The 13681-nt window shown below is 39.3% G+C and overlaps 1 long non-coding RNA gene across 2 annotated transcripts in view; it reads right to left on the bottom strand.

Annotated features, from left to right (window-relative positions):
- Positions 1-13681, bottom strand: part of LOC133766649 (uncharacterized) — a 347434-nt gene that overhangs the window by 148710 nt on the left and 185043 nt on the right. The window lies entirely within an intron of this gene.

Genomic DNA, 13681 nt, shown 5'->3' with positions numbered 1-13681 from the left:
GCACCAGACATTTACTCTGCCTGACACTAATCTCTCAGGAAAATCATCACAAACTACTGTTAGAAGGGGACTTGTAGGGTGTAGGTAAGAATAGAATTTCTGTACACAGATCCACATTGTGGGAATGTCTCTAGTTCCTGAAGGTGTAATTGGTTAAAGGAGGGTTTTCAGCAAGTTCATGGAAGATGCATGTTATGAAAAGACTGTGCTTGGATTTCAAACAATTTTGCAGCAAAATAAACATATGTTTAGTACCATTTCACTGTAAACTTGAAGTACCCTTATCCATACTCAGCAACTGGCAGAATCCTCACAGGGGTTACCTAACCTAAGGAAAGAAGGGTCAGGTGGGTGACCCTGGGAGGCCACCACATCATCCGCTATCACACAGCAAAGCAAAAGCAATATTATACCTCTGAGGAAACTTATGAATGTAATCATGCCATTAAAATGCTATAAAAGACTTTAAAGATGCAGTGTGGGTAATACTGCAGCCCTAGTTAATTCACCTCTTCAGGGCAGACACAGGTGGGTCATTTGTATAAAGGTCATTTGTACCTTCTTAGGAGGCTGATTCTTCTCCATTGGCATAGCATGAAAGTTGGCTATGGATAGACAGCTGTGTATACATCCCTGGTATCCAAACAGGCAGCTTGTTTCAGTGACTACCTGCTGGCTTTCAAACCCATGTGCACTCACACAGAACGGTTTCTGATACTAGTATTAGAAGTCTGAAAACTACCTCTCCCAGACTCCCCTGCCCGCTGGCTTGCTCTGAATTTTGCCATGTGTGGGAATATGAGAAGACAGAAGGGAGGGAGAAGCCACTGCTCCCTCCATCCTCCCAAGCCTTTCTCTGCCACGTCCCTGAACTGCTACATCTCTCTGGGCTTCAAGCAGGAGCAGGAGCCACACAGTCACCACGTGCCACACAGCCATCTGCTATGATTCCAGCATGGGCCCAGGACCCCTGCTCACTACAGTTTGCTTTCCTCTTCAGTTCCCAGCAGTGGATGGCCAGCCTTGACACCCCACACTGCACTGGCAATACAGCAGTAAGTGTGCTTCCAAATTCCAAGAGAACCACTTTTTCCCTTTGCCCCTTCAATGGACATCGTCATTTTTGGCTATATGATCGGCTCTGGTTTGATCTTTGGACCACCCAACAGCTCTGGAAGTTCCCTATCTCAGTTCTCCCTACCTGAAGTACAAATGTGATGTCCTTTTTCTGACTGGACTCTGGCAGAAAAGCCCTCCACTTAAACAATGTCTTCAAATTACATGCATATCCCTTCCCAACCCATCTCTGCTCCCATTGTACCTCCTGCTATCCACCCTAGTCTGAGCAATAATCTGTTACAGAGGCTTTCCCTCTAACAACACATTTGCTATGCATTTCAGCTGGGAGTTATTACGTGAAAATATTCTGTTCAGAGGCAGGGGTTGGTGCAGCAGTTAAACAGCTGCCTGGAACGTGCGTACCCCATACTAGAGAGCCTGGGTTGAAGTTCCAGCTACGCTCTCCATTCTAGGTTCCTGCTAATGCACACTTTGGGAGGCAGCAGTGAGGGCTCAAGTAGTCGGGTCCCTTTCACCCCAAGCTGAGATTCATATTGGGTTCCCAGCTACCAGTTTAAGTCTGGTCCAGCCCTGGTTGTTACAGGCATTTGGAGAGTAAACCAGCAGATAGGTTGTCCATATTTTTTTCTTCCTCCCTCCCTTCCTCCCTCCTTCCCTCCCTCCCTTCCTTCCTTCCTTTTTTCCTTCCTTCATTCCTCTCTCTCTCTCCCTCCCTCTCTCTCACACTCTCTCTTACTCCCTCTCTCTCCCACTCTCTCTCTCCTCCCCCTCTTCCTCTCTCTCTCCCTCTCTCTCCCCAAACCTCTTTTTCGGCCTCTTCTCCCTTTTAAATAAAATAAATTTTCAAAAGAAAGAAAGTGCTCTGGTCAGAAGAACGTGCCAGGCGTGGGCCATAGGGTCCTCCTCAACATGCATCAGCCTTCACTGCCGTGGAGCTGTTTCCTTCATCCTGGCTGTGACTAGCACCTGCCCAAGGACGGTGGCTGTCCATCGGCACAAGCTCACCACATTTTCACTGCTCAGTTAACAGAACTAAGACAATGGGTGAAATAAAGCTTCTATGTACAAAAGCAATGTGGCTGCATCAAAGGAAGGGAAAGCTCATGTGAAACAACTTCAGGGTCTTAATTGTTAACAGAACCCAAGGCCAGGGCTGGGCTATGAAGAGAGCTCTGAGGCAGGTCCTCAGAGGTGGACAGCCCTGGGATAGCTGGTCCCCCAAAGACACGGAGTGTCCGCTGTGAGTCTTACGTCCCACAACTTGAGTATGCAGTTTTCTGCTCTGAGCACCCTGCAGATAATCTGATACATATATTTAATGTATGTTAAGTTCCTGTGCTTTACAGCAAAGACGAGGTTGACATCCACAGAAAGCACAAAAAGACAGGATCATTTTTAATGGTATCTAAAAGACTTTATGAAACTCCTTCTAAAGCACAACCGGTATGTCACTTTAAGAATCTAATAAATATTTTAGAATGGCATTTCATTTGTTTTACAATGACATTTGATATTAAAATGAAAGAGCTGGTAAGGAAATATAAAGAAAAGGTTCCCTCCACTACTCACTGGGTTCTTTAAATTTAGAGAACAACCTGATTTATAATGGTCATACGAGTCCCTGTAAATCATAATCCACTGCGGTGAGACCTGAGCCAGTGGTACAGAAAGGAAGTTCACTGAAGCCTAAATAAACAAATCCCAGGTGGACTCTAAATAGTTTCAAATGTATTGACTTAGCATGTTCTATTGAACATATCTCAAACTGTGTTACTCATTCTCCCTCACAGGATGCTGTCAGTTCACATATGAATAAGAATAATGATGTGAAAATTATATTATTTTCCATGAAACTGTATTTTAAGAATTATTTATTTATTTGAAAAACAGAGACAGAAAAACAGAGTTTTTATCTTCTGGTTCACTCCCCTAACGCTTACAGTGGGGGAGGGTTGGGCTAGCACCAGAGCTAGAAGCTGGAAACAAAATCCTGGTCTCCCAAAGTGGGAGGCAGGGACCCATTTGCTAAATCATAACTGCGGTCCCTTGGGGTCTGCACTGGTAGGAAGTTGGAGTCATTAGCTAAAGTCAGGAATCAAACCCAGGCACTCCAATTCGGATCTGGGCATCTTAATTGATATGCTAAATGCCAACTCATAGAATTACATTTTTGAAGAGACCTTTGTCCTAACTCGTTAAGTGTTCAGGATATTCACCCATTCAATCTTCGGTCATTCTCAGGACAACACAACCCTCACAAAGCAGAAGCAGGTGGAAAGCGGACAGCTTGAGGATTCCACAGAAAAAAACTACACCGAATCTGAAGCCAGCGGTCCTCAGTGCTGACTGTACATTTGAATAAGCTGGGTGGATGTCCTGTCCCCATCACTGAGGTCATTAGTGATTAACAGGAGTAAAATCAGAATATAGAATAGGCAGTGTGAGTGCAGAGCTAAGGAATGCAGGTAGAAATTAGTCATGTTACTCTTTTCTGCTCACCCACCAAACCCTCAGGGCTAGTAAACTACACTCTCATGGCTAACTGGCTCTGTTTCTCCATTGGGAACCCTCCACTCTGCTCTCAAAGCTCAGTGGAGCTGACATTAACAGGAGTTTGGCCACAAATTAAAATAATACATTTGAGAAACACAATCATTGCCCAAAAAAAAACCCTGATAATTAGATTCCCATAGGCAACTGTATTCCAAGAGATAAATTGATAACTTTAAATTAGTATAATATGCAAATTAAGGATCAAAATTACAAAGAAACAAGAAGAAATATTATTCATGAAAAATACAATAGCTGCAATAAACAACACAATGGATGGATAACTTTAGTCACCACCTGGTACCTATCTTGGCTGGTGTGATGTTTTCAGACATGACACAGGCTTAAAATAAATTTGGGTGATGGAACTTATGCTCTTTCTCTTCTGCTAGCTACATGAAAAGGATATGTGCTGGGGAGGACCCTGATCCCAAGACGTAAACAAGGGCACACAGAGCAGAGGCACCAGCTGATGCATAAACTCATATTGCTTATGCCACTGAAAGTGATTTTGTATAGATAATAAGTCAATAAATTATGACGTAAGTAGCAAAACAGATACATCTAAGGAATGAGTTAATAAACTGAAAACTCAAATTGAGGAAATCTTCCCAGAAAGAAGTAAAGTTTAAATAAATAAATGGCAAATACAAAAGAACCAAAAAGTCATGACCAATTGGAATAAAAGTGCTAATATCTAGATAATATGCATCCAACTTTCATCCAAAAAAGAGACAAAAGTATACATTGAGGTGAGAAAACACTTGGGAAATAATGGAGATACAATCATTGGTTGGGGAAAAAGGGAAATAGAAAACCTCAGACTGAAAGTGCACATTAAAAAAAAGCACATACAATGCTAAAGGGGGAAGACGTCTTTTAAAGTTGCAACTATACTCATCATAAAACAGCAACAAAACCTAAACCCTACAGAAAAAAATCCTCACATACAAAAGAAAAATAGTGAGGTTCATTTTAGATTTTTCCATGGCAATAATAGATATAATAGATATCAGGAAAGCATTTGATATTAATTATCACTCATTCATGATTTTGAAAACTCTGAATTCATTGAATATATAAACTGTATTCATTAACCTGACAAAAATTATCCGTAAAAAGAATCTAGCCTAAGATTAAAAATGTTGAAAGCATTTCTTTTAAAATCAGGTGCACGTCAAGGAAGCCCACTGTGTCCATTTCTCTTCAACTTTTTATTGGTGGCCGTGTCCACAACAAAGAGAAAAGAATAAAAAGAGACAAGAGAATGGAAATGAAAAAATAAAACTGCTATTATTTGTTGATGAAATGATCTTTACAGATAAAACTCAAATTAATCAGAAGAGAAATTATTAAAAAGAATTCTATTATAAGAAGCAATGTAAGAATTGAGCAGGATGGTTTGGTAGAAGCTAAATGTGCATACATAGTTGTATTTCCTTATACCAGCAAAAACAATTGAGAGAATGTACTTATAGAAAATATTCCACATACAAAAGTATGAGATAATACATGCATGAATCTAACAAAAAGTACACAAGTAGCCTACAAAACAAAAATACAACTTTATGAATGAGAAAAAAAAGTAGGCCTTAAACATATAACCATGCCTCAGTAAAATAACATTATAAAGATGTAATTTCCCATAAGTTAGGCATTATATTCAAAGTAATTCTAATCAAAATTCTAGATCTATATACACATAAGATGTATATACATGTGGAACAGTAATGGATCAATATAAGAAAGGAAATTTTTGAAAAACAAATGCAGGGAAGTGGTATGTGCCTTCCAGTTTTCAGGATTTCTTTTGAAACTATAATAAAGTATGATGCTACTGCAGGGATGTACAAATTTATCAATAAAATAGAAAAAAATCTTATAAATAGTCCCATAGGAGCAGAGGATTTGGGCATATGAAAAAAGTGACATGTCTGAGTGCCCAACAAATAGAGCTGGCATAAAATATTATTCAAAGAGGGAGTATTAAATGAGATCCGTACCTCAAAGCATATTAAAAAACATACACTATTTTAGAATTTTATGTAGGAGAAGGTTTCTTTCATGAGACACAAATTATTGATGAGTAGAGAAAATATTCATAAATTTGACCTATTATTACTGGAAATCTTATTGAATCAAGATTTTTACTTCTGTAAAGGTAAAAAGATGGTAAAATGGAATACTTATATTCACAAAATGAGAAACTGATTATTACACATAATTCATATCACAACTCTTAAAAACAAGTCAGAAGATTCCAAACAATTCAAAAGAAAAAAATAACAAATTGAAGACCTGAGATGACATTACACAGAGAAGGAGACACCTATGGCCACTAATACTATTTCTTCACCACATGAAATCCAGAAAAAAAAAAAAAAACAATATCACAATAAAACACTGTACAACTGGGGAAAAGTCACAGAAAAACTGACAGTATCAAATATTTGAGGAAATATAAACTCAGAGGATTTCTTATATATTGCTAATGGCAACATATCAGTAGCCACATTGTTAAAACTGAACATTCACATAATCAATGATCCAGCAATTCCACTCCTATCTTTATTCATGAGAAATGTTTGCAGTGTAGACAACAGACACAATGGTCATTGCAAGATGGTTCCCAACAGCAAAACTCAAAACTATCCAAATGCTCATCAACTGGGAATAAACTGAGGGGTATATAAAAATGATTAACCCAAAACAAAATGAAAAAATATACACATTAATGTCATAGTTAATGTAAAATAAAACTTAGCAGTATACTATCAAGTAAAAAAAAATACTGAAGATTATATATATATAACACAGAAACGCTTGTTATTAAGCTAAAAATAACCAAAACAGGTAAACATAACTTTTAGGAAACATCTAGTTGCAATAACAATGTTAAAAAGAAAACTGAAATGGACAGGATTCAGGATGATGGTTTCCTTGGGCAAACGAAGCCAGGAAGGAAGGATGCTAGATCATATTGTCACGTGTAAGATCTACAGTTCAGAGGGACAAAATGTTCTTTATATTTTTACAAATATCAAAGTATATGAATTGAAGAAAAACACACATGGGCCATTGCTGGCAGGGTGTTATAAACTATGGGTTAAGATGAATTCATTTCTTAGTTCCTTATGTTAAATTATACCAATTATTTAAAAATTATTGCTCAAGGCAGTCAGAAAGCATGGAGGAAAACAGAAGAGTGAGGTTGATATGGACCTCAGATTTAAAATGGATTTCCTAGAAGAAATGGAATTCAGTGACCATGAGGAGGAAAGACAGCAACTTTAGAAGGAGTATGAGGTTTGGGAGAGACACTGGGAACACATGGTAATAAAAGTAAAGATGTTACATTAGTGGATCTAAGAACATGGACAGATTTACAGGACAACCTGAAATCTAAGCAGTTTAAGCCTACTTCATGGAAGTCTCTGTAGGACGTTGGGGAAGGGAATATTCATGACAAAAACACCATTTGGGTGTTAAGCATGGGAGCAAGATTTGTGGAAGAAATGACATGTACTCTTACAAGAAGGGCTAGAAAGTAAAAAACCACAGTTCTCATCTAGGTAGGAGATACTACAGACCACACTTGGCTATAATAAAAGAGAAGAAAAAAATAAAAGATAAAAGACAACATTGGAATACATTTTTAAGGCTGATTTTCTGGGCTTGCTATTAAATGTAAGGTATAAACACTGTGATCATAGAAGAAAAGCCATGGTATTAATAACAATGAGCAAAATAAGGACAGGAATCCCAGTGTGGGGAACAAGTGAAGGTATCAGTTCACTTGTAGAGAAATTGTTTTTGAAGAAACTAGAATACTTTATTCCAAATACAGAGAACTATCAGGTTGGATAAGTTTTGTATCTTAACAGTTGCCACTTGTCTCTGATGGTGCCTGAAACCAATCAAATAAATCTACTGTAATCTAGCAAGGATGGCCCACATTAATTCAGTCCACTGTGTGGTCCAATGTAGGGCACTATTAACTCAAGCTCACACTTGACTGGTACTTTTTGGATCAGTTAAAAACACCAAATCAGGTGAATCAGGTAGATGTATACACACACACCAAATTGTACACTACATAATACAAAATTGGATCTTGTTTATACAGCAACTGCTAATAATGCTCTATTCACATTAGACATTTTCCAACAATGTCTTCTCCTAGAATTTTTTTTTTAATTCTCATGTGCCTAAAAAATATGGCTCTTAAAAGTTTTGAATAAATATCCAAACACCCTATACTTTCTATGTTGTTCTCATTTCTATGGTTAGGAATTCTTCAGTGATATTTTTAAAATGTTCCTATCTCTCCACCTGGTAATATAGTTATAATAAACACCATTTCCTTTTTACCTAAACAGATTGAAATTTTCTCAAGGATATTAATAGAAAAATACTAAAACATATACAGTAGTGTTTCATATTATGCTGAAAAAACATTTGTAAAAATAAATAAACACAAAACTGTGATCTAACACACCCCCTGATTCTCACTTCAAGATGATTCTGAAATCATATCTATAGAATAACCTTTAAATTGTCAGATGGATCCATGAACTCATTTGAAAAACATGGCTGCTCTTTGTGTTTGAGGAAATATTCCAGTAGGATTCTGCAAGTCCTTAATTAACACTCAGGTGACTTCAGATAAATGTCAATCAAAGCTCTTTCCTTTCCCATCAAATATTGTCACATAGGCCTAAGCAAGAAAAGGGAGGTCGAGATTTTCTGTGACCTTCTCGGCAGCTGGGCTAGCTTTCATCAGATAGCTCATTAGTGCAAACTGGCTGATTGACAACGTTGCCCCAAACTGAGAAGCAGAAGCCAAACAGATCATTTGCATATTATATTAATGGCATCCAGAGTACCATTTGGTATTCCTAGGGGAATAGAAGAACAAACTGTAATTTGCACAATCATTAATTGCTTAAAGGAAACTGCAGAGTCATACAACACTTAGGGTGGTTAAGGAACTCCAGTTTAATGTACAAGAGGAGGAGAGCCACAGAACTGTGGCATAGGAGGTCTGCTGTTGAATGACTTCGCTTAACTCTTCTCAGGGCCAAGCATCTTCTGGAGAAACGATGCTGTTTTTGAAAACACACTGTTCGGCCTCTTGTGTTAATGGGGGTAGACACTGACAGCAGGGGTGGATGCATGCCAATAGGTTCTGACAAATATTGATGCATGCTACACCTCAGTGCATCAATGTGAGTATAAGAAAAAGCATTCAAATACAATCTGCCAGATGCCTTGCCCCCAACTTCCTGTCACTCCTATAATGGAGTCTACTTAACATTGGCCTTCAGCCTTGTTCCTTTGTAGATTCCAGGACTATATTTCCCTAGAGTGGAAATACATGGGTCACCATGAGGTCTTGTCACTTTATTAATCAGTGGTATTATTAATCCTGCTTCTACTTCCCCCAGAGTCCATGAACTAGGTTTTATCAGTCTCCTAAGGCCAATGTAACAAAAATAACACAAACTGGGGGGCTTAAAACAACAGAAATTCATGCTCTTAGAGCCCTGAGACTGGAAGTCTGAAATCATAGGTATTGGCAGGACTATGTTCCCTCTGATAGCTCTGGGGAAGAATTCTTCCCTGCCTTTTCTTAGCTTCTGGGGTGGACAATGGCACTTGGCATTCCTTGCCTTGTAGCTGCATCACTCCAGCCTCTGCCTGTGTCTCCACATGACTGCCTTCCCTCCATTTCTCTGTGTCTTCACTATGGAATCACCTTAACTTGTTATATCTGCCAAAACCCTATCTCCAAGTCAGATGACATTCTGAGATCTGAGAGGATATGAATGTTGAGGCTTCACTGTCCACCCAGCACACAGGTCTCTGCATTTCGGCTGAACAACCCAGATCTGCTCAGTCACCAGCTCTACCGATGGATTCCCTGCTTCATTTCTTTGCAGTTTATTTTTGAGTCTGGTTTCCTTAGACAAATTTGGCTTTGCTTTTTTACATAGTTCAGAAACTGCAAGTAGTATCTGAACCTCAATACCTGGGACCCAGGCACAGGTCCTGATGAGTATCTCTGATAAGCTCATCCTTGTGATATCCAAAAGAGGAATCTCCAGACACATTGTCTCATTGCCTTAAGACCCTTGGGGACAGTTGGCACTCACTGCCATCAGCCAGCCCACCAGACTGCTTTACGTTGCTTTCTGCTGAGCTCAGCTCTGCCATGAATGGAACGCTGCCTAGTAAAGGCAAATTGCTAGAAGACCTTAACACTGTCCTCTCTACATATTCATCCGTAGGAATTTTCCTTTAAGACTTATTTAATTATGGAAATTTCGAACTGAAAGATATAGAGCCGTAATAAGCAAGCCCCAAATCTCAAAGACTTTCTTTCTTTCTTTCTTTTTTTTTTTTCGACAGGCAGAGTTAGATAGTGAGAGAGAGATAGAGACAGAGAGAAAGGTCTTCCCTTACCGTTGGTTCACCCCCCAAGTGGCCACTATGGCCGGCGCGTTGTGGCTGGTACACTGCATCAATCCGAAGCCAGGTGCTTCCTCCTGGTCTCCCATGAGGGTGCATGGCCCAAGGACCTGGGCCATCCTCCACTGCACTCCCGGGCCACAGCAGAGAGCTGGACTGGAAGAGGAGCAACCAGGACAGAATCCAGCACCCCAACCAGGACTAGAACCCGGGGTGCCGGCGCCACAGGCGGAGGATTAGCCTAGTACTAGAGCCACAGTGCCAGCTCAAAGACTTTATTTCTAACAAAAATCCCAGGTCACTTCTCTGGGTAGCTGTGTGTCTTGCTCAGCATTGCCTTTATCCTGGGGCTCAGGCAGAGAACACAGCCACTATCAGCAGCATTGCTGGCCCTGGATGGTCAGTCACTGCAGTTTAATGGTCATCTTGCTCATAGCCATCACACCAAACTCATCCACAGTACCAATCAATGAGCACCAGAACTGCAATTCTACCTGGTGTCTAGATGCTGGAAGGTCTTGGAATGTTTAATGATGTGAAAGAATAACCACACGCTGAATGAGACGAGGAAGCCCAGAATTAAGAATATTAATGAACCAGTGAGAAAAAGCTGGACCACTCAAGTAATGAGATCATCAGAAAAATAGACACCAAATCCAAGGACTGGCTTCGTTTCTGGAGGCCCGAGGGAAAGAAAACACTGCCACACTCACACAAGTTGTAGGCAGATTCAGCAACGTGCAGTGTAGGGCTGTGAGGCAGGGGGTGCTCTCTGTTCCTACAGCATGCCCATATTTCTTCTCATGCCTTCCATCTGGTCCCCTTTGCAAAGGCATGGCTAGTCCTCCTCAAGCCCCAAACCTGTCTGTCTTCTCTGACTATCCCATCTCTCTGACCCCAGTAAGAGAAAATGTTCAACTTCTGAGGGCTCAGGTGATCCATAATTGGATCCAAGTGGATCCAATTATATCCATAGGACAATCTCCCTATTTTAAGATTTGTAACATCAACCACAACTGCAAAGTCCCTATTTCCAAAAAGTGACATATCCACAGTTTCTATGGCATGGATATCTTTATCTTTAGGGACCACATTGCCTACCACACTCAGACATAGTCCATCTTCACTGCTTTTTTAATTCCTGAACTTAATTTCTTATTTCTTCCTTTATCTTTCCAGATTTTAAGTGTTGTCTATTTCTGAAATCAATCTGTATACTTAAAAACTCTAAAGTAGTGGTGGGGAACATCCAGCCCACAGTTTTTTTTTTAAACTTTTATTTAATGAATATACATTTTCAATGTACAGCTTATGGATTACAACGGTTTCCCCCTCCCATAACTTCCCTCCCACCCACAACCCTCCCTTCTCCCGCTCCCTCTCCCCTTCCATTCACATCAAAATTCATTTTCAATTCTCTTTATATACAGAATATCAATTTAGTATATATTAAGTAAAGATTTCAACAGTCTGCACCCACATAGAAACACAAAGTGAAATATACTGTTTGAGTACTAGTTATAGCATTAAATCACAATGTACAGCACATTAAGGACAGAGATCCCACATGAGGAGCAAGTGCACAGTGGCTCCTGTTGTTGACCCAACAAGTTGACACTCTAGTTTATGGTGCCAGTAACCACCCTAGGCCCTCGTCATGAGTTGCCAAGGCTATGGAAGCCTTCCAAGTTCGCCGACTCTGATCATATTTAGACGAGGTCATAAAAGACAGGGTGAGGATAGTAACCAATGATCCTAAGAGTGGCATTAACCAGGTCTGAACAATTATACCGCATTAAGTGGGGAAGAGGACCATCAGTACACACAGGTTGGGAGTAGAGCCCTTGGAGGTAGAGTAGAGGTTATGATTACGAAGGAATGAGGCCCAAGTGCGCTAGACAGGGTCTAGAACAAAGGACAGAGTCATTATTAGAGGAGCTAAGAAAGGTGCTGTCTAAGCTACAATTAAGTTTTCTGATTGAGAGGCAATTAGAACCTGACAGAAGGGGCTTGATAATAATCTGTTGGGCTTTAGGCCTTGTAAGTTAAGAGAGCCCACAGTTTGTTTAAGGCTCAGAAAATCATTTGGCCTGGCCCTGCCATGGCAACCACAGGTAGGTGTCAAAATTCAATAAATCTACAGCAGGCTGATTTTTAAGTTGATAATTTTGTACAGTCCTTGGCAGATAAAAGGTTTCTCACCCCTGCTACATTATGCTGCCCCACAATTTTTACATTGTAGTACACAAAGAAAGATGAAACATTTATTTGATACACAGAGGCGGACTAAAAATGTGCAGTGCTCTCTAAAAGGAGCTGACTGAAAAACATGAATTGTATTTTAATATTATACAGGTATGATGCAAAAAAGAAGTTCTAGAAAAGTTGTTAAATATTCACTATGTATGAAATTTTGAAATTTTTCTCAGATATATAAATGAGAATCTTAAGATTACTTTTCACTTATATTTACTTCACTTTAATGTCAGATTTGACACTTGAAATATCTGTGAGTGAGCCCTGAATAACATCTTCTAATAATGACCTCTTCAGATTTTCAGTAATCAACTTTGACAAGAAACTTTGTTCACACAAGTGGATGGTAAAAAAAAAAGCCAAGCTATAATTCTAAAATTTCAAAAACATACAATAGTTAAAATTACTTTTAAAGAACATAACAACAGTTTCACTTCTTTCACTAACAAATGTCATATGAAAATTTCCTGAAATATGAAAGGATTTTAAATCTAAATTAATATCAGTTTTCATGTCAAGTATTTCAGAATGAGAAAGTCTCATTTTTCAAGAGCCATGTGCACTACAGAGCAGTTACTCTGTGGCTCACTTAGAAACCAGCAATGAGGGTACTTTTGTCTCAAAGAGGAAAAGATTCTAATACATTAAAAGAGATCCAGTCAGTTCAAGTTGATAACTGATCATAAAAATAGGATTAAGTGTCAAAATGATCACTATAAATAAGCCCAAGTGTCTGCTAATCATAATAGATAGAATTAAAAAGGAGAGAACGGTCCACAAGGCAGACTCATAGAATGACAAATGCCCTAAATAGCACTCTGGCCTCAGAATCAGTCCTTAAGGTATTCACATCTGGCTAAAAAGCCCAAGAGAGTATTTCAGGCATGAAAAGCCAAGACACTCTGGCAAAAAAAAAAAAAAATGACCTAAATAAAAAATCTCTGTGAGTGAGATCCCAGTGGAAAGAACGGGCCATCAAAGAGGGAGGTACCTTTCTCTGAAGGGAGAAGAGAACTTCCACTTTGACTATCTTTGACTATGACCTTGTCTAAATAAGATCGGAGATGGTGAACTCAAGAGGCTTCCATAGCCTTGGCAGCTTATGACAAATGCCTTGGGTGATTACTGATGTCATAAATAAGAGTGTCGATTGCTAAATCAACAACGGGAGTCACTATGTACTTATTCCCCATGTAGGATCTCTGTCCTTAATGTGTTGTACTATATGAATTAACGGTAAAACTACTACTCAAACAGTACTCTAAACTTTGTGTGTCTGTGTGGGTGCAATCTGTTGAAATCTTTACTTAGTATATACTAAATT

Source organism: Lepus europaeus, chromosome 9 (assembly GCF_033115175.1).
Source record: "Lepus europaeus isolate LE1 chromosome 9, mLepTim1.pri, whole genome shotgun sequence".
NCBI lineage: Eukaryota > Metazoa > Chordata > Mammalia > Lagomorpha > Leporidae > Lepus > Lepus europaeus.
Note: the sequence above shows the minus strand (reverse complement) of the source record. Positions and strands in the feature narration are given on the sequence as shown.